This window comes from Narcine bancroftii, chromosome 11, assembly GCF_036971445.1.
Source record: "Narcine bancroftii isolate sNarBan1 chromosome 11, sNarBan1.hap1, whole genome shotgun sequence".
Lineage (NCBI taxonomy): Eukaryota > Metazoa > Chordata > Chondrichthyes > Torpediniformes > Narcinidae > Narcine > Narcine bancroftii.
In genome coordinates this window covers 26,301,594-26,323,753 of record NC_091479.1, presented here as the reverse complement: position 1 = coordinate 26,323,753, position 22,160 = coordinate 26,301,594, and the positions used below count along the sequence as shown (strand labels likewise).

The 22,160-nt window shown below is 42.0% G+C and overlaps 1 long non-coding RNA gene across 1 annotated transcript; it reads right to left on the bottom strand.

The window, feature by feature from the left end:
* Positions 1–993: 993 nt before the first annotated feature.
* Positions 994–20,275, bottom strand: LOC138745695 (uncharacterized). Its single transcript, XR_011346417.1, has 3 exons — positions 18,099–20,275; positions 10,956–11,074; positions 994–2,841 (listed from the first exon to the last, which is right to left on the bottom strand). It is a non-coding gene; the product is annotated as an uncharacterized lncRNA (long non-coding RNA).
* Positions 20,276–22,160: the final 1,885 nt, after the last annotated feature.

Genomic DNA, 22,160 nt, shown 5'->3' with positions numbered 1-22,160 from the left:
CTTGGGAAACACAGGATCATTTTATCCTGGCTCCAGGATTCCTCTGATCTTAAGAAATACATTGTACCCCAACTGCAAGGGAGACTATTTATTCTCAATCTTTCCTTCATATTTATTACCGCATCCAATTTAATGTCTGCTACGTTTTTCAAAGTATCTGCATCTACGTTCAATGCATATGATCCCTCTACGAATGTTTATGACAATAAACTCATCACAAGTCCATGGATCCCAATTTCAAATGAATCTTCAACAGGGTAGAGAATTCCAAGGATATTACATTTTCATTGAAGACATTTCTTAAAGTTCAAGCAGCCGATCAGTTATTGGGAAATTGTGACAGTTGATGTTTAGCTTCTTTGCATTATCCTCTCTCGATCTGTGCTGCTGTGTCCTCTCATAATGTTGTAAGGTCAACTCCAATTTTTCCAACGACCAAGAGATCCATATTCAAACTTTCCTCTTATCACCCGCAAAGAACACCCCAGAAACAAGTCTGACAATCTTTGTGCTCTTCTCACGCTTCAGATAAGGAAACTGTACACATGACTCCTGATATAAGATGAGCAAGACCATTCGATGTGAAATTGGAGCGTGCGCGCTACTGTGATAGGTGGAAAGAAGGACATACGCTCAAGAAATCAAAGTTAAAGAATCTTTTATTACACTGGCAGCTCTACTTCTATTATCTCCCCGCTGCTGTCGCAGGAGTGATGTCACAGTCGTGCCGGCCTCCAATTGGTCAGTATTCCCGTCTTTGTTGATTACTGCTCTGCAGTTTTTCCCCTGGGACAAAAGTTGTTGGTCCCTGTGGACTCTGTGCAGTCGCCAATGTTAGAAACAGAATTACCTTTAAAGAAATTGCTCGAGACAAAAATTGAGAACAAAGAACATTTATTACAACAACAATGCAAAGTTGGGTGCTTCCCCTTACCCTGGGAATACACACATACACTGGGGCTCACCCACCTTTTATACAGTTTATCTCAGTATAGGAATAACCCCCCCCCTTACATTCTTCTGCCTCCTGCTGGAGAGGGTTGGCATTAGGCAATCCTGCCTACATGCTGTTTCTGTGCACTTGGTGGACCAGGGGGTATCCTGTTGGTGTCCCTTCATGTTATTGTCCTTATTCACACCTTCCTGATTCTCGGAGCCACAGTTTCTTGATATGCAGAGTTCGCTAATCATGTCTAGGGTTAACTAATTTAATATGTATAACTTTGTAAATCTATGTAAGGTTAACTAATTAGATATGTAGAACTTGGTACTTCTGTCTAGGGCTAGGAGACCCTTATCTCATCCAGACTACCTCAACTTCCTACACTCTATTGTTCCTTACTGCTCCTTATCTTATTCATATGGTGGGCTCATTGATCTTGTCACAAAGACTAGAAGATTCTTATCTTAAATGTGCTGACTCTGCTTTCCTGCATCCTAATTCCCAAGCTCATCCTGTTTGTACTGGTTACATTCATTTATTAATGTATGAATTTTAGTTTCCTTCATGTTCATAATTTTAGATCAGTTTTATCATCTCTCACAATCCTCACTTTTCTTTTAGATCAGTATTACTGATGTCGTAAAGTGCAAGGTGTTGTTTTTCCCAGCTGGTCAATAACCAAATTGCAGTCTCTGTGTCGTTGGATAGAGTTAGGGAAACATACTTTCTTTGGGGTATAGTGTTCTGACGAGGGGTTCGATGAATTAAAAACTGCAGCCAAGTCTTTAGGCAGGGGAACACTATAAAGGTGAGAGTAGCGAGTCCAGCTGCTATAAAGGTTGTGAGTATCAGGCTCCAGTTTTTAGTAAAGAGTCTAGTCAATCCCACATCAGTCCGAGGTTGCTGAGTCTGAACATGGGCATGGGCAGATTCACGTCGAAGTCCTGAAGCAGTATCTTTAACCGCCTGACTGTTGTAAGCATTGTCCTGAACAAGTCTTTGAGAAACGCTGCCTTCAGCAGCGAACGAGTAGTCGAGAGTCAGGCGGTTCCATTGAATTGTGGCTCGTATCTGCCGTTCCTCTTCAGCTCCGAACCCCAGGGCCACCGATCCCCATTTGATGATGATGTTGAAGGCTGTTTGGAGTCTGATTAAACGATTGAAATGCCAAGTAGCTTTAGGGTACTGTAGCAGCTGACGTCGTTTGTAACTGGTGCTCCCCTTCACGGGGTGGTGTTTGTCGTTTTGAATGTATGAGAGACCCAAAGGATGTTTGAGAAGAGACCAAGCTGGGGAGGATTGTTTCTTATCATTTAACCTGTGTGTTGCAACTTGTGAGTGCAAGCCTGTCTGTGTACTTTAGCATATGCATTAACTCTCTCTCTCTGTGACATGTACAATCCTGACTACCATTCTGTCTGTCTTTGTCCCACCATGTCCTTTGTGCTATCGCTTTAAAACTCCTGTCTTTAATACCTGTGTAGGCTAAGATACAAATTAGATGTACTCCACTAAAGCTGTTCAGTTCCCCTGGTCCGTATTGGAATCCCTTGTTAACCCATATCCCACTATGACTATACATTATATCTATGCTCTGTCTACATTCTAAAGGAAAATAATTGTCACCTCTGCTGCCCCTATCCCAGGAGGACTTAATACATTGTGAGTAATTAAGTGATGTCCCAGAAATGGAGAAGCAACAATTAAACAATACAATAAATGGTAAAAACAACATTACGGCACTTTTTCACGGCGTAGTGTAACTTTCAGGTCAGAAGGAAGAGGGACTGCACGCCAGGTGGAAGGTAGATTATCAATGTTGTTATTCTGTGGTTCAGTCGCTGGTTTAATTCGTTGGATGTGGCTCCAGCCTTTTTCTTTCGTTCGCACGGCAGTGTCTGTAATCAAAAGTACACAATAGGGGCCATCCCAGACAGGTTTCTGTTGGTGATGTTGGCATGCTTTTACATATAACCAATCACCAATTTAATAAAATGAATAACAATTTGACTTTTCTTTGTGTTAGTGTAAAAATTGTAAAATGAAACACAAACCACATTTCCATGGGTTTTGAATATATTAGACCTTATTAAAATGCAGTTGGAGCTGCTTGTCTGTATGAGGCAACCAACCTGCAATTTGTTAGAGTGAGTACATAACAGACATGCAGCACAAGAGCCCCTGCGAGAGAACTTGAAACATATTTAACCCTTAGTTCTGCCTTAAGTAAAATGCCTTGTGCCACAGCTCACAGGAGCTGGCCTTATTTAAAACAGTTTTTAAAACAGGCACCAAAAAAATTTAAAAGATGTTCTTATGAAGATTGCACACACAATCATTTAAGTACAGGCTAGTTTCTATTATATTCCACTTAAAAGTTCTGCTGCATGAATCCTGGAGCTTGTGGAGTCATTATTGAATCAAGAAATATTGGTGCCATGCCAATCTCATTCTAACATGCCAATTTCTCCAGTCCTTAAGTTAAAATGTACTGAATAGCATCTGGTACAAGATCTGTGAGTTATTTATGATATTATTATTCTTATGCACCCAATTGTTCTGAACTATGCCACCAATTTAAATCATGTTCCACCTATGGCAGTACTCACACAGCACCATAGACCAGTTCGCAGGTTTATTTCTCCATTAAGCTAAATCCCATCGCGCAGGGTTTACCTCCGTGATTATTTACAATGTAACTTCCACACTACCGGATTTAAATATAAACCTGATGAATGGGGAAAGTTATCATGAACTAAATTACAGCGGCAATACAGAGAAATTGTGCTGAGGCATTAATTTCACTCCGGAGGAAAATGCACCAGAGAAATGAATGATTAAACTTATGGGAATCCCCAGAGGTATCTTTATTCTCCAGAGGTGGGTGATCTTTAAACTCATGGACCTTGACTGCTGAATGTGTAGAAGAAATGTACTAAATCTATTGATAGGGCTCCATACCTCTAACTGCAAGAGAGGAGCCTGGAGCCTCAGTTTCAAGTGCCACAGTGCACTTAAAGGGACATGCACACTCCCCCTTCAACTGGCTGATCCAGCCACTTTACACATCAGATCCTTTCTTTATCTCACATACACTTAAAGTTAAGATGTATAGAACTCATCCTATTTGTGCAAACATTTCTCCCTGCAAATGTTATAACATCACTCAACTCTCAGGTACTCCCTGTGCAAAATCACATTTGAATACAATTTATTTCATAACTTGGAATTAACTGGTAGTTAAATTCGCTCATTCTACAGTATTGATAAACGATCCTTTATGACATTTAAATTTTAGCATGAATTTTAATCAATATTGGTCAGTGACTGAAGTGGGAAGTCGTGATTTATGAAATTATCTCTGGTCTCTACTCTCCCACTCCCGGCACTTCTCCCAACGTCCAGGAGCTGGCACACAGTCCCTGCCTTTTTCATGTTACTCATCTACTATTCCTTTAACTGCTTGCATTAAAATTTTCGCCTTTCCTTTCTGCTTATCCTCAGACCTCTGGACAAATGCTTTTAGTGCAATCTGTAGAAGCTGGGTAATTCCTTGCTCATGCCAATTTTCCGTCTTTTGTAATTTTCTTCTAATGTCTGGGGCTGAGTTGGTAACAAAACCCGTTAGTACCAATTGTTCCCCTGCTGGGGATTCTATGTCGAGACCCCCATATTGTTGTATTGCCGTGCGCAATCTATTCAGAAATGCAGAGGTGGTCTCCTCGGGACCTTGGGGAACCTCAAAGGCTTTCTTGAAATTCTGTCCCTTTGGGACAGATTCCTTGATTTCTCTTATCAAATTAACCCTGTATTCTTCCATCAATACCCGACCATTATTGGTATTTTTATCCCAATTAGGTCTAGCCAAGGGGAATTTAGCTTCTCCAGGTACCGCATCTGGTCCCCCTTGATCCTTATCCCAGACTCTAATCCCTGCCTGGCGAATCATTCCACGCTCATCCAAAGTAAACAGAGTCTTAAAGATAGATGTTAACTCATCCCAAGTATATATATTTCGTCCAAAAAATTGGTCTAACTGTTCGGTACATACCTGGGGATCTTCTATCAGGGAGGTCAGTTCTTTCTTAAAGTTACGCACTTCAGTACTGGTCAGGGGCACATTTACGAAACCGAGACCCTCTCCCACGGTAACTTCCCGCAGTGGTCTCATCCAGTTGGTTTCTGGCTTATTAGGTCTGGGTTCCTGCTCCCTGGGAAATGAATCAAAGGTTTCTGCCCTTTCTTCCTGAAGAGTCTCACACTGTTCTGAATTAAAGTTACCTCTCTCTCCTGTCAACAGAGGTGGTAATCGAGTGCTTTGTGAGCGAGTCATCATACCACTCCTATTCTCTTCTCTTTTCTCTAGCTGTGGGGGAGGAGGGGAAGGTGCAGAAGGGTAGGGCGTAGGAAGGGAGGAAAAATAGGAGCCGGCATAGGAGGAACATAAGGTGGAGGGAGGGAATGTAAGCACATCCCACCTTTGTGGTTCAGGGACAAAAGGTTCCTCCTCTCTCTTGTCCTTGCATTCTTTTTCATTCAAAACCAATTGATTTTAACAATCCCCTGAGCCAGCAGGCTGCATATTCCCTGCTCTCAAGATTATCTCTCTGGTTTTGATAGAGCCAGATGTTCAATGCTTGACACATCCAGTCATCCTCGGATCCGAGCTTTGGCCAGTACAAGGAGCTCCCTTTAACCGGGCTTTTAACCCATTCTATACAACAATACCTGACCATGGTCAGTTTGTCCTTTCCACGGGTCCTTCCCGTGCCCCACTCAGATAACATCAACCCAAGCGGGCTGTACGTAGTTATCTGATTATCACATCCTTTACCAGGACTCTCTTCCTTGCTACCCACACTTCCCATACTGATAGGCAAGTAAAATTCCTCTTACCGGGTTCCTGTAGCAATGCTCTAGCGCGCTTCCTTCCGTCGTTTGTTCTCAATGCCTCTTCTCGGATATCACTCACTTCTTCCACTGACCAGCCACCCGTCATCCGTGAGTCCAGCTGAATCAGCTGGGTGCACCTACTCTCGTCGTCGGGCACTCTGTCAGTGGAGGGAGTGTGATCCCGGACGAGTCCCCATTTGTTAGAAACAGAAGTACCTTTAAAGAAATTGCTCGAGACAAAAATTGAGAACAAAGAACATTTATTATACAACAATGCAAAGTTGGGTGCTTCCCCTTACCCTGGGAATACATACATACACTGGGGCTCACCCAACTTTTATACAGTTTATCTCAGTATAGGAATAACTCCCCCTTACATTCTTCTGCCTCCTGCTGGAGAGGTTTGGCATTAGGCAATCCTGCCTACGTGCTGTTTCTGTGCACTTGGAGGACCAGGGGGTATCCTGTCGGTGTCTTCTCACGTCATTATCCCCATTGTCCTTATTCATAACCTTGCCCTTGTCCCCATTCACACCTTTCCAACTCTCAGAGCTATAGTCCCTTCATATGCAGAGTTTGCTAATCCTGTCTAGGGTTTACTAATTCAATATGCATAACTTGATTAATCTGTGTATGGCTTACTAATTATATATGTAGAACTGGCTAATACTGTCTAAGGTCTTCTAATTATTTATGCAAGCCTTGCTATTTCTATCTGGGGCTTGGCGACCCTTATCTCGTTCAGACTAACTCTACTTCTATTCTCAATTGTCTGTCCTTCTCTCCTTCATTCAGTGAACTTGCTGGTGTAAGAGATTCTTATCTTACTCAGACAGTGTCAACTTCCTGCCTTCTAATATCCATGTCTCATGTTGTTTGCACTGGCTTCATTCATTTACTTATGTATCAATTTTATTTTCTTCATTTCTTCATGTTCATATTGCAATATCAGTTTTTCTCATCTCTCACAGTAGGAAGTAAAGTTAGTCTGAATAAGATAAGGGTCTTCTAGCCTGAGAGAGAGTCAGCAAGTTCCGCATATGTAATTAGTAAGCCTTAGACAGAATTAGCAAATTCTGCATATAAGAGTTAGTAAGTTCTGAGGGTTGGGAAGGTGTGAATAAGGACAATGACATGATGAGACACTGACAGGATACCCCCTGGTCCTCCAAGTTCGCAGAAACAGCACGTAGGCAGACAGGATTGCCTAATGCCAAACTTATCCAGGAGGCAGAAGAATGTAAGGGGAAGGTACTTCTATACTGAAATAAACTGTATAAAAGTTGGGTGAGCCCCAGTGTATGTGTGTATTCCCAGGGTAAAGGGAATCACCCAACTTTGCATTGTTGTATAATAAATGTTCTTTGTTCTCAATTTTTGTCTCGAGCAATTTCTGTGAAGGTACTTCTGTTTCTAACAAATGGGGATCGTCCGGGATCCCACTCCCTCCACTGACAGAGTGCCCGACGACGAGGGTATGTGCACCCCAGCTGATTCAGCTGGACTCACGGACGATGGGTGACTGGTCAGTGGATGAAGTGAGTGATATCCGAGAAGAGGCATTGAGAACAAATGACGGGAGGACGTTAAGGAAGCGCGCTAGGAATAGCTACTGGATCCCGGTAAGAGGAATTTTACTTACCTTTTAGTATGGGAGGTGTGAGTAGCAAGGGAAATAGTCCTAAGGAAGGACAGGACAATCAGATAATTAAGCAAAGTCCATTAGGATTAATGCTATCTGATTGGGGTGCGGGGAAAACAGCAGCTGGTGTTTTACTTTCTGACGACAGTTCTGGGGGGGGTATTGATGTAGCAGCTGTCTAGTGGGCCGAGTGGGCAAGGTTCTTTGGCGGGTGCGTGAAATCATAAGACAGAGAACTGGATACTCATCCATTTAGTTGACCACCCTCGCGTGGTGCTGCGTGCCGAGGAATGGCACACTGATCTGTGGATTCTCCTGCCGGAAAGCGCAGGACACTCACAGGGCTTAATTTAAACCTGTGGTTCTGTGGATTGGCAGCAAACTCATAATGATGTCCCACCTTCTCCCATGGAGCCGGGACACACGGTAAATAAAAGAATCCTGCAAAGTCTGAATAAAGCAGTCTTGTGTTGACTAACCTTGTGTGTGTGTGTTGCTTTCATAGCTCTATCAAAGTAGCCTCTACATATATAAATATTTAAGGTAACTATCCCATTTACAGGATACTTTTCATCCATCTCACAGCCTGTGGGAAGAAGCTATTCCCCAGCCTGGCAGTCCTGATTTTGATGATGGACGTGATTAAAGATGCTGTGCACTGGGTGGAAACGGTCTTTTTACAATTCCTTGAGCCCTATTTGAACAACACTCCCAGTAAATGCCATCTGCAGAAGAAAGAGAGACCCCAGTGATCCTCACAACTCTGCATCATTCCTATCTGATGCTTTACAGCTACTAGACCATCCAATGATGCAGCCAGACAGGAGACTCAACTGCAAATCTCAGGATGAGAGCCGTTGGCCTTGACCTCATCAGCCTCCTTGGGAAGTGTAGGTGCTTCTGACCAATAAGGAGGAGTGATTGTTTTATGTAGTAATACTTGTGCTGTATTTATGGGAATTTCATGTGATTGTATTGTCCATTCTTGCTGTTTAACAATCTTTAATGGATCGAAGTAGTCATTGGACTTTCAGATGTACAATCAAGTACAGATTGTCTTTAAATAGCCATATGGCCCAGATGTCTGTTCAGACCAAGAATACTTTCGATCATACGCAGATTTTGAACAATAGCACCATTCATTTTGCAACAATTGCCACTTAATTTTGCCAGTTGTTCAATGGCAAACTATATGGGAAAAACACCACTGTCAACTCTTCTACCTTAAAGGAGTAAATATATTCAAATGGGCAGTAGATCAAGAGATGGAAACAGTGAAATCAGACAGAGGTGAGTGGCTGCTTAAATTAGAAACATTCGTGTTCATGCTATAGAGTTTAAGGCTGCCCAGGAGGAATATAATGTGTTTTCTTTAAGATTGTTTGCCTTCACCCTGGGGAAGGATGGGGCCAACAGACATGTTGCTAGAAGGGTTCGAGACTTGATATGGTAGGTCACTAGAAGCTCAAGTTTAGATCCACATAGTGCAGATGTTTAGCAAAATGGCCACCCAGTCTGTATTTGGTCTTGCTGATATTGAGGTCAACTGACTCGACCAAATGCAGGAGATTAAGTTGGATGGGATGCATATGAAACACTGCCTCACCTGGAAGGTCTGATTGTGGCCTTGCATGGAGGTGAGAGAATAGGAAGGGACAGGTTTGGCAATTTCTCCGGTTTCAATGGGGAGTGTATCAGGTGGTGGTGGGTGGTGGGTAAGTGCCATCGAGAGAGTCACAGAAATACATGCCCCTGTGAAAAAAGAATATGAGTGGAGCAGTTTAGATGTAGCAGGTTTGAGGATGATGCTGAAGTTGGAAATGTTCAAGGATAACGTGTCAGATGTGGCAGCTGATGGGTAGTAAGTGAGAAACCTGAGGGATCTTGTCCTTGTTCTGTTGGAGAGGAGGTGGGGTAAGGGCAGAAGAGATTTGGAAATTATGGGTGCAAACTTTATCAAAGACAATATGGGTGAAATTTGCATTTATTGATGAAATAAGACATTTTGGGTGTCCTGGCGTAGAAGACCTAATCTTGGGAATGTTACAGGTCCAGAGGACCCCAAAACCTTGCAGCAATAGGAAATCACCAAGACAAATGGATACTTAAACAGATGTTGTTTTTAATTTTCTATAAACATAAAAAACAGGATCAAACTTTAACTTATCACTATTAACTTAATAGCCTTACATTGCCCCCTTCTAATTCTAAGTTCTGGTGTATTTAATGTGTATAAAGTTCTTTTACACTCCTCTAAGTTCATCGATATCTATCAATTCTCATACTGTCCACAGAATGCAACATTTATGAATTTTCACTAAGCTCTGGTGCTTAAAAGCCTCCAGGAAGGTTCATGTTGGTTTCAGAGTGGGTTTTCTTGCTCATTGGACACACAAAAACTGATTCCATCTGATCAGCCACTTTGGTGACTTCCCAAAGAAACTTTCACCATCAGGGTTTTCCAAATGATCATCTCTTCTGCAGGACACCATTGAGTTCCTTTTGTTTCCCTTATTTCAGGTGAAACATCATTTCTCTGCTTGCAAAACCACATGTCCTTATTAGAACAGCAAACTGGTACCAGCTAGATGAGTGCACTGGACCCAAACTTCTGAGTCCATTCATCTGTTGCTTTAAAAACAATAATCCATTTACACCTGCTTTTGAAATTATTTAGCAAAACAGTCTCCTTGTTTTGTATTAGCCTGCATGACTCACTCTCAGCAAAGCTCTTGCATTTTAAATAAGAGCTGTTTTGTGAAGTATTTGTGTTTGTTTGTGACCTACACAACTCCTACAATCCATCTCATTCAAAAATATATCTATATACAATGTAAAATATATAATCTGTCACAGGACAGATGCAGCAGAGGAGTTGTGATAAAATCAATAGTGTCCTTGCAAACAAAAAGTGGGAAGAGGTATAATCCAGTTGGCTCTGGTGAGTGTAGTTTATAATAGTTTGAAACTTGAATCTCTCTATTTCAGGAGACAATTTACTGTCATGTAATTAAAAAGTGTCATATCACACAAAATTGCTTTTTTCTTGCTGTAAGACAGACAGATTCACCATTGAAAGAAATTGCTTGAAATGCCTCTTGCGGTCAGAGAAAGACTGAATGCTCCCCCACCCCTCCCACCCCAAACCCTGGGCCAAGTCACTGAGGGTCTGTGGATTCTCTTTCAATGCTCATAGACCATCCAAGTCATTGGCAATGTGAGCTCCAGTTTTGAACCTCTGACACAATTAGGAACCATTTAGCACTCACTTGTATCCCAAGTCTGATACCTGACACCCTTTTAGCCAGTTTTGAAACAGTCTCTAGAAGTCCACAACCTGGTGTTAGTTCCTTGACTGCTTTGTACAGAGGCCCACAGCCTGCGTGGGTTCCTCTCCTCAAGTCACCAACAGCCTGCCACCTATGTGGGACCTTCAGTTGCAGAACCCCTCACTGGTCTGCTTCCTTGGTCACTGACCTGTGGATTGAATTCTCTGCTCCTCAGATGTTGGTGGGGTGTGGTCTTTCTGTTTTCTGGTGCCCCGCACTAGTCCTCCGATTTCCCAGCGTTCGCGGTGGCGAAGAAATCTAACAAATCTAAATAACAAATTATCAATGTAGAGGAGAATCTCACATGTCTAGAGGGATGGAAAAGGTACTATTATAAATTGAAGCCTAATATTTGAATATTCAGGTGACAAATTTGCAAATGCATAGAGTATATATTTCTCAAGCTATATGTAATTTTTTCCAAAGGAATATAACTTTGAATTTTTGCATGTCATCTTGGCATCCCTAAAAATATATCTGATTTCCAAGTAAGTTTAATACATTTCCTCATCACAGCTAATGTTAATTTAACAAATTTCAATTGATATAGTTTTAATTTGGGCCTTGCTCCTTCAATATTTCCTAATACAAATAAGGTTGGATTTTGCAGAAAAAACATCTCCTGTATCTTGTTCCAAAAGATTTGTAATTCTCCCCAAAAAGATCTCACATGAGGACAAAGCTAAGTTGAATTCAAGAAAGTTGTGACATCTTCACCACACCTAAAACATTAATCTGATAATTCTGATTTTATTCTATTCAATTTCACTGGTGTAAGAAGTAACTGTAGAAGAAAAAAACTAGTTGTGAATTCCTTCCTCATTTCTGCAGTGTGGATCTCTGGTCAATAATTCCAGACTGCTGAGTTGAAGTGAATTAATACAACTCCCCTGGATCACGTGATCTCTATTGGAAATCAGCTTCCTGTTAAGCTTTTCAAATCCAACTGCCTGAGTCACCTGACTCCAGGTGCAGCTTTCAGATAAATTCCTTGCTGTCATCTGCTACATGACTGATGTAAAAACAATTATACTGAACTAATTTATATCTTACATTGAGATCCTTATATGGATCTACCCATATTTGCCAATCAATTACAATATTCAGAACCATTTCCCACATTTGTCCAGACGTATGAACTCTTCATTTAAAAGTTCCTACTTCTAATCAAGAGGACATCATCGAAGTACATTTTTTAACAATTCCTCTTTATAAGGAATTTCTATTTCAGTACAACATGGTTGGTCCCAACTTAACCTTCAAATATGCTCTTAGTTGGAAATAGCAAAAAAGATTGCGATGAGTAATATGATATTTATTTCTCAGTTGCTCAAATAACATTAATTGACCACTTTCATAACAATCTTCAACATTTATAATCCCCTTACGAAACCAGCAATCCAGAAATTGATGATCCTTTGAAAAAGATACGAGGATTTTGAATCAAAGCCATTCTGGGTGATGTACATCCACTTACACCAATTTCATCATTTATTTTATTCCAGAAATTAATCAAATGTTTCAACAATGGTGCATCTTTATCACCAACCATTAATTTTGATTCCCACGTATATAAATTATTCTGTTTTTCCCTCTCCTATTTTATTTGATTCTATTTTAACCCTTTCAAATAAAGAAGCAAGAAATCTCATTTGAGCTGCTTGATAACAATTTTTAAATTTGGAAGCTGTAGTCCTCTCAATGCAGAATTTGCATTGGGTCATTTTACATGGAATTTAATCGGAAATGGCGTCACATGACATAAAACCATGATGCAGAATGTTTTCTAAGAATGGAATACAAGAGGAGGGTTGTCTAGGTCTCCAGCTGGATATAGATCACAAGATATAGGAGCAGAAGTTGGCCCGTCGAGTCTGTTCCACCATTCTTCCACTCACCCCCACTCCCCAGCTTTCTCCCCATAACCCTTGATTCCTTGCCTAATCAAGTACCTGTCAATCACTGCCTTAAATACACACAATGACCTCACGCGGGTTTCACGACGAACTGGCAAAATCAATTTTTCCACATTTGTTTTAAATTGACACCCTTTTATCCTGAAATTATGCTCTCCTGTCCTAGAATCCCCTACCATGGGAAACATCTTTGCCATATGTACTCTGTCCAAGCCTTCCAGCATTTGAAATGCCTCTGAGGTCCCCCTTATCCTTCTGTACTCCAACTAGTACAGTCGAAGAGTCGACAATTATTCCTCATACACTAACCCTTTCATTCCTGATATCATTCCAGTAAATCATCTCTGACCTTCTCCAACACCAACACATCTTTTCTCAAATACGGCACCCAAAACTCTAAACCTGATTGAATGGAAAGGGAATTGTCCAATGACACATACACAACAGTAAAATGATATGTCTTGTAGATATTTACAAAAATTATTGAAGAATCAATTAATAACTTTCAAAAGATGCCGGGACCCATTAATGGACTATTATCATAACCTAAAGAATGAGGGTTGTTCTGAAGCTTGGTGCTGTGTTACGAGACCAGAGGATCCCAAAGCACAGCAGCAATAGATAATCACCAAGACAAATAGTGACTTAAAGAAAGCTGATTTTAATTATCTTTCAACATGAACACAGATTTACACTTTAACTTTTCACTATTTTACTACTTTAACTTACTTTACCAAACTTACCCCCCCTTCTAATTCTAAGTACACGTGTGTGTGTACTGTTTGTGTAAGTTCAGAAAAGTTCTTTAGTTCACAGTCCAATCTCACTTCTCATTCCTTCAAGTTAACTGGTTGCAGGCCATTCTTATACTGTGCACAGAATTGAACATATATAAAGTTCACCAGGTTTGGTGCTAGAAAGGTAAATAATTACTATTCAGGAATGTTCTTGTTGATTTTCAGAGAGAGGTGTGTTGTTCAGGGAAGCATTCGTGTTCTTTTGACTCAACGTACCAGCATCTGAAGTCTGTTATCTCTTCAGAAAAGCTCTGATAGCTTTAGCTTGGAGCAGAGCTGAACCAGGACTTTGCAGGTATTTAAGGGAGTGTGTCGGCAGGGTTTGTTCTGGACCAACAATCTCACCAAATGACTCTGCTTGAAATTAAGATTCAAACCATTTTGAGGAATACAACAGGAAATGTTGAACAAGAGCCTGGTGTTTCCAGAGGAGTTTTCTTTCAATAGTGGAAATGATTATTTTTTAAAGTCCATTCATCTTCCTGATACAGATCTTTGTATTTAACTTTCAGGTTGCTATCTGTTTTTAACTTGGAGGCCTTTAATGGGGTGACTGGGTAGAATCATTGCTTTAACCAAGCAGTTCGCTTGCAATTTTCCAGCTGTAGGATGCGGTGCAGTTGGTTGCAAGTTTAGCAAGTGGGATTTTGATGTGAAACTGCAAGTCACAGCACCATTTTTGTTTTTGAAAATGGAGATGTGAAAATTTTAACTTTGGTCTCCTTGGTTTCCTTAAGTTTGCAGAGGAGACGTTGGGTCAAGCTGAGAGGACAGAGTTGGATGTCCAATTGGTGAATCGGCTGGGCAAAGCAGAAAGCACAAAATGAGGGTCGGAAAAAATAATGAAGCAGACTGAAGTGCCGTTGAACCAAACCCAGGTAAAGAATTTAATTTTGTGCTGTGTACTTAAAAGATCAAACAATTTGGGCTTTTAGTGGTGACCTATTTAAATGAAAAAAATCTGATTAGAATTGAAGTTTATGGAATGTTTGAAAGTTTCCACAAAGAAATGGAGCATATAAATTAGATGTTGTAATTAATATAAATGAACAATACAATGAGCCTGGTGTCACAGTATCTGCCTCCCTCTACTGTACATCACTGTTAAACCTTCTCCCCAAAATGAACCTGATGTCAAAGTATCTGACAAAGTTAATCGTACATCATTGTTAAACCTTCTCATAAAATGTGAATCCTGTCTCATAGTTTCTGCCTTAGTCTATAGTACATTAATGTTAAACTTTCTCCCCCCTGTGAACCTGGTGTAACAGTATCTGCCACAGTTTATTGTACATCACTGTTAAACCTTCTCACAAATGTGAATTCGGTGTCACAGTATCTTCCACAGTTTAGTGTACACAACTGATAAACTTTCTCCCCATTGTGAATCCAGTGTCACAGTATCCTCCTCAGTCTTCTGTCCATCACTGTTAAATATTCTCCCCACTGTGACCCTGGTGTCACAATATGCGACACAGTTTATCATATATTACTGCTTATCCTTCTCAGTGCTGTGCACCCAGTGTCACAATATCTGTCTCAGTCTACCGTACTTCACCGTTAACCTTATCCCCACTGTGAACCTGGTGTCACAGTATCTTCCACAGTTTATTGTACGTTACTGATAAACCTTCTCCCCATTGTGAACACGGTGTCACAGTATTTGCCTCAATCATCCATACATCACCATTAAACATCTCCCCAATGTGAACATGTTGTCACTTTATCTGCCACAGTTTATTATACATCACCTTTAATCCTTATTCCCATTGTGAACCTGGTGCCACAGTATCTATCTCAATCTACCATCCATCACCATTAACCTTCTCCGCACTGTGAACCCGGTATCCGCCGCAGTTTATTGTACATCACTGTTATACCTTCTCCATACTCTGAAATCGGTTTCACACTATCTGCCTTAATCTACCGTACATCACTGTTTAACATTCTTCTCATTGTGAACTTGGTGTCACAGTATCTATCATAGTTTATCGTACATTACTATTAAAACTTCTCACTGTTGTGAAGCCATAATCTTAGTATCTGTCTCAGTCTCCCATACATAATTGTTAAACCTTCTCCCCCTGTTAACCTGGTGTCACTTTATCTACCACAGTTCATTTCACATCATCATTAAACCTTCTTCCTACCGTGGTGAACATGGTGTCACAGTATCTGACAAAGTCTAACGTACATTACTGTTAAACATTCTCACTGCTGTGAACTCAGTGTCACAGTATTTGTCTCAGTATACCATACATCATCGTTAAAGCTTCTTCCCCTGTGAACCTAGTGTCACAATATTTGTATCAGTCTACTGTACACCACCATTAAAACTTATCCCCACTGTGAACCTGGTGTCACAGTATCTGCCAAAGTTTACTGTACATCACCATAAAACCTTTTCCCCACTGTGAACTTGCTGAGAGAGAAGAGAAAGAGAGAGAGAGAGAAAGACAGAGAGAGAGAGAAAGAGAGAGAGAGAGAGAGAGAGAGAGAGAGAGAGAGAGAGAGCACGGTCAGGACCTCGGCTTTATACCATGGGCCCTCTGGGCCCACCTGGTGGTCGGATGTCATTAGGCCGGGTGCCTTGTATCTAGGCCACCTAGTTGCCAAGTGATGTATTGCAGCATATCATCTCACAGGTCACCACACTGTTCCTTTTGTGTTTCCCTTATTTGAAGTGAAACATTATCCAGCCAGACATCTCCTCTTGTGTAGACAACAAGGGCTTTGACCAGGCTGAAGTCAGGACTCCCAACCTATCTTCCAAATGGGGTTTTCCACAAGCTGCCACCTTGTCCTGTTCCAGTCCCAGCTGCTGCAGAACTGGAGAACTCATCTCTCTCTCTCTCTCTCTCTCTCTCTCTCACAATAACAGAGAAAACCACATGACCCTCTGGGAACAGCCAACTGCACTCAGACTGCGGCACCGGAGCTAATCCTCTGAGTTTGTCCATCTGCTGCTTTCCAAAACAATAATCTATCACTCCACAGCAGGTCGAATTAACACCTACTTGTGAAATCCTTATACCGATTCTTCAAAGTTTTTGCAAAGGCACCCGGAGCCTGGAATGTCCGCCTTGAGCAGAGCTCTGGCATTTTAAATGAGATCAGTTTTAAAGTGTTTGTATGTGTCCTACACTAAAAAACATGCCACAATTTATCTCAGTTTAAAACATCTCTCTAACCAATATAAAATATAGCATAATCTGTCACAGTATAAACTCCTTGCAGACAGCATGTGATTTGAACCCTGGGCCCAATCGCTGGCGATGAAAAGAGTTGTGATAACTGCTAAGCCAACCAGGGCACCCAAAGAATATCTAGATCCATCCCCCTCTGGGTTGTGGGCCCAGCACGCATCCACTGCACCGCTCAGCTTACATGAACACAGAATTCTGAGCGATGTAGATGGAACAAATGCAAGCAGGCTTTTTATCCACTGAGTTAAGGTGAGACAAGAACCAGAGGGAATGGGTCAAGTATGAAAGGTGAAATGTTGAAAGGGAACATTTGGGAGGAACATCTTCACACAGAGAGTGGTGGGAGAGTGGAACCAGCTGCCAGCTGAAGTGGTGAATGCCGGCTTGATTTTGAGAGTTAATAAAACTTTGGACAGGTACCTGCATGAGAGGGCTATGTTCCAGGTGCAGTTCAGTGGAACTGGATAAAATAATAGGTCGGCACAGACTAAAAGGGCTGAAAGGCCTGTTCTTCTGCTGGAGGTTTCTATGGAAGAGATTGTGCAGTCACTGATATCAGAGACTCATGGAATTGTAATCCACAGAGACCGACCCTTCAGACCAGCTCGACCCTGATACCCAAGTTGTCCTCTTCAACTGGTCCCATTCACCTGCATTTGGCCCACAACCCTCTGAATCTGTACCTGAGTAAATGTCCTTAAAACATTACAATAGTCCCCGGCTTTACCACTTCCTCTGGCAGCTCGTTCCACTCACCCCGCCGCCTTCTGGGTGAAAATGATACCCCTCAGGTCCTTTTCAAATCTTTCCCCTCTCAATTTAAATCTATGTCCTCTGATTTTACCTGTTGGGGAAAAAAGGCAAATTACCTTAAGATTTCAAGATCTCTGAGGTCCCCCTCAGCCTCCTACACTCGAAGGAGAACAGTCCCAGTCTATCCAACCTCTCCTTTAATTCAAAGCATTGGCAAGTTAATTGGGTGTGATCGGAGTAATCGAGTGGTTCGTGGGACACCACACTGTAATGTTCATATTAATACATTACATTTCTCTATGCTTGGTACATGTCTTTTCTCTTTTCTAAGCCTCTCTCAAGTCACCCCTCAGCCTCTGTCATTCCAGGACGATCAGTTCCCGTCGACGCTGCCTCTCTGATGACACAGCCCCAGTCCAGTCTAGAAATGATTTCTCTTGACTGAAATGCAGCAGGAACTTCACATCCTCAAGGGTCACAGAATCTCTCTGAAAATCCAAACCAAACTCCAGAAGCTGGTAACTGCAGGCATTAAATCTTTTGGTCGAACCCTATCAAAGATATTCCCCAACTTCTACCCATCTCACTCCCATTCTCTTGCTGAAAATGACGCACTTACCTGCTGAAGTCCACAGACACAAGACGTGGCAAGGGACCAAGACCATAACAGGCCACAAGTCAACCTTGCAAGTTACAAATAATGATGCCTCCCTTCCACACAGACTGGTTGGATGAGAAGAACAGGATGTCATGGAAGAAAGCTCCGTGTCCCCCTGATGAACAGGCCCCCTTCATAGCTGCAGGTGAAGTCAAATCAAGTTTATTGTCATCTGATTGTACAAGTGCAACCCAACAAAATAGTGTAGTCTGGTTCTCAGCGCAAAACACGCAGACACAGAACTGGACACTACACACATACCAACAAAACTGTGGTGGACCATTGCATTACAGTCATTGTACTGGTTGGCCCACCCCTGATATTGTAACTCCTCCCCCTTCAGGATTCCTAATAAAGACAGTATCGCCCAATCTACTCCCTCAGTACTTCAAATCGGGCCAACAGCATGCAAGATATGCCTGTAATTTTATAGTGATTAAAGCCTATTAATCTTGACTTCGGTTCGTCGTGTCTAATTGATAGCGCTACAATTTAATCACTCTGCCTGCATGCCCTGGACAAGGCTACTTGAACAGAGAAGCTGGACACTGACCTCAATTATCCAGAGGCCTCCATAAAATTTGGTCAGTGGCTGCCTGAACACCTTTCTGAGGTGACACGACATTTGGAAAAAGGTCGATAGGAGAGACCTGCTCTTTGCACAGGTCGACCACCGCATCTTCCAGATGATGAGAGACTGAGATTTACTCAGCTGCTATGGGGCTCATGAAAATGCAGTCCTTAGCCTCAAAGAATGTAATCAACACCAGATCCTCCTGGGCAGCCGCCGTCATGCACCTAATGAATCTGTTGATGAATACATTCGAGCCTTGTGGGAGCAAAGGAGAGCTTGTGGCTCACTGATGTTATGGCAGCTGTCTACCAGGAGAACTGATCAGCGATGCCTGTGTGGCCGGCCTCGAGTCTGATAGTATCAGACAAAGGCTTTTGGTGAATGTCCTGCAGGACATGGTCAATCTTGCCAAGACACTAACATGGCCCAACTGAATGCAGAAGCTTATTCCATTGACAGTGCAGCAGACACATGGGGAGTTCAGTCAACACCACCTTGGGACATGGGCTCCCAAACAGCAGACGCCATCACGGAGCACCCAAAGTGCTATAACTGCAGCCAGATAAAACATCCATGAAAGAACAGCCCTGCCAGAAGTGCAGCCAGTTCCAGCTGAGGGAGAAAGGGACCCCTTGCAGTGCCTGATGTGAACAATGACCATGGCCAGCTTGGACTGTGTCACCTCCAGCCCCATTTCTAGTCATGAAAAACAGCATGGTGGGGGCCCGAGCACGACGGACAGGGTTAACATCATTTCCGGCAGTGACTGCGTGCAAACCATGGGAGTAGCCATCTTCGGGGTAGACATTTTGGAAGTTGCTGACACACACATAGAATAGCAACTGAGACAGACAACAAACTTACACTGGCATCCATCATTCTAGATCAGAGTAGCATGCACCAATAAGCAAAGTCCACCATGAACATTGAGGTAAACGGCTGCATTTACAAACTGCTTGTTCAACACAGGAAGCCCTGAATGTTGTGCCGACCCATATATTCTTTTTTTTAAAAAAAACTAAACTCTCCCTATCCAATTACCCTCTATTTTTCTTCCATCCCTGTGCCTGTCTAAGAGCCTCTTAAATGCCCCTAATGTTTGACCCTCCACCACTATCCCTAGCAAAGCATTCCAGGCACCCACAACTCTGTGTAAAAATAACCTACCCCTGATGTCTCCCATAAACTTCCTTCCCTTCACTTTGTACACATGTCCTCTGGTCCTTGCTATTCCTGCCTTTGGAAACAGGTGCTGGCTCTCCACCTTATCTATGCCTCTCGTAATCTTGTAGTCTGCTATTAAGTCTCCACTCATACTTCTATGCCAAAAATTTCCTCCTCTCACCTTATTTAGTAGTCCTCTGGTATTCTCGCCCCAGGAAAAATGTGCTGGCTGTCCACCCTATCTGTGCCTCTCATCGTCTCATGGACCTCTATTAAGTCACCTCTCATCCTTCTTTGGTGTCCATAGAAAAGCCCTACCTCTGCTCACCTTGCCTTATAAGACTTATTTTCCAAATCAGGCCTCATCCTGGTGAATCTCCTCTGCACCCTCTCCATAGCTTCCACCTCATTCCTAGAATGAGGTGACCAGGTGAAATATCCTCAGAAAAGGATATCCACTGCCTTTCAATATGAATTCACGACACTCAGCGAAGAAAATTAGTTAATATCTCATCCGATTTCATAAGTAGAACCTGATGAAACAGTGTCCTCTGGTTCTTGATGTAAAAACATGCAAACACACATCAGACACAAGACACATACAGAACAACGACACATCGACACAGAACCTACTTAGCAAAATGCTGGAAAACAATTCTGTGAGACGTCTCTTTTTCTACACTCTATATAAACCCGTTACACCTCAATGCATGTCTGAAATACATTTATTAAAAATAAATATTCTTCACAAATCATCGAGTCATGGGGAGTTGATTCAGCAATTCATCCGTTGTTCAGCAGCTCTTCTAACTGCCTGTGGGAAGAAGCAGCTCCTCAGCCGGTGGGATCTGGCTGAAATCCTTCTGTATCTCTTCCCCGACATGAGGAGCTTCATCACTTATCACTTAGTAATCATCTATATACTGCAAATCTCGAAAATAAGTCTTCCTAAATTAGTCCAATGTGACTGATTTCACCCCACCACCCCTCACATTAACAATAGGTCAGAAGACACAAATGGAGCATGTATCTCTACTCTATTAATGAGACTTTTTTTTGGAACAATGCAGAATCTGGATCTGAATTTATTGTCATGAACATTTCACGGAATGTATTGTTCCGCAGCAGTATCACAGGTGGAAATATTGCTATAAATTACATTTTCAAAAGAAGAGAATATGAGATCGTGTCTATGGTTCGTTGAACATTCGGAAATCTGATAACAAGGTAAACGGACAGAAGCAGGTCACTAGGCCCATCGAGTCTGTTCCATGACTCTACACTCAGCTGAACCTTGTTCCAATTTCCAGCCTTTTCCCCAGGTCTCTTGATACCCTTACTAATGAGATACTTATCCATTTCCTATTTAAATTCTCCTCGTGATCTGACCTCCACTGCCTTGTGCGGCTGTGGGTTCCACAAATCCGCGACCCTCTGACTAAAGAAGTTCTTCCTCCTCTCTGATTGAATAATTTCTAATTTTAAGATTATGACCCTTGTCCTCGATTCACCTATCAAGGGAAATATCTAATCCGCATTCACTCTGTCAAAATCTTTCAACATTCAAAATATCTCTATGATATTCTCTTACACTCCAACGAATACAACCCATCAGGCACCAAATGTTCCCCATACGCCACCCCCTGCATTCCAGGAATAATCCTAGACAATCTTTGCACCCTCTCCAACAACATTACATCATTTCTGAGATAGTCTCATTAACATCTCTCTGTCTTCTGGTATTTGCTCCTCTCACCCCAGGAAAATCTACCCTACCAATGCCCTCATAATCTTGTAGACCTCTATTGTCACCACTTATCCTTCTTCACTCCGAAGAGAAAAGCCCTAGCTCTGTTAAGCTTGCCTCATTTTTCAGTTCAGGCAACCTCCTCATAAATCTTCTCTGCACCTTAATAGTCTGAATCTTCCTGAGATTGCCTGATCTTGGAAGTGAAGCAGGCTTAGGACTTGGAGGGGAGACCGCCTAGAGACACCCGGTGCTGTAGATTTCTGAGGGGCGCTGGAGAAAGTGGCGACACTCTGTCCGCCTTCCCGTAGAATAAAGTTAAAGAATTTCATGTATGTTACATTCTCAATGTAGTGTTACATGATGATAGTGGAACATTTACATTTACCCTCTGCAAAACTTCCAGTAATGAGGAAACCAGAACTGAACACAATATTCTAATTGTGATCTAACAAGAGTTTTCTCGAGCTGTAACGTGACCTCTCAACTCTTGAGCTCAATCCCCAACTAATGAAGGCCAGAATACCATAAGCCTGAA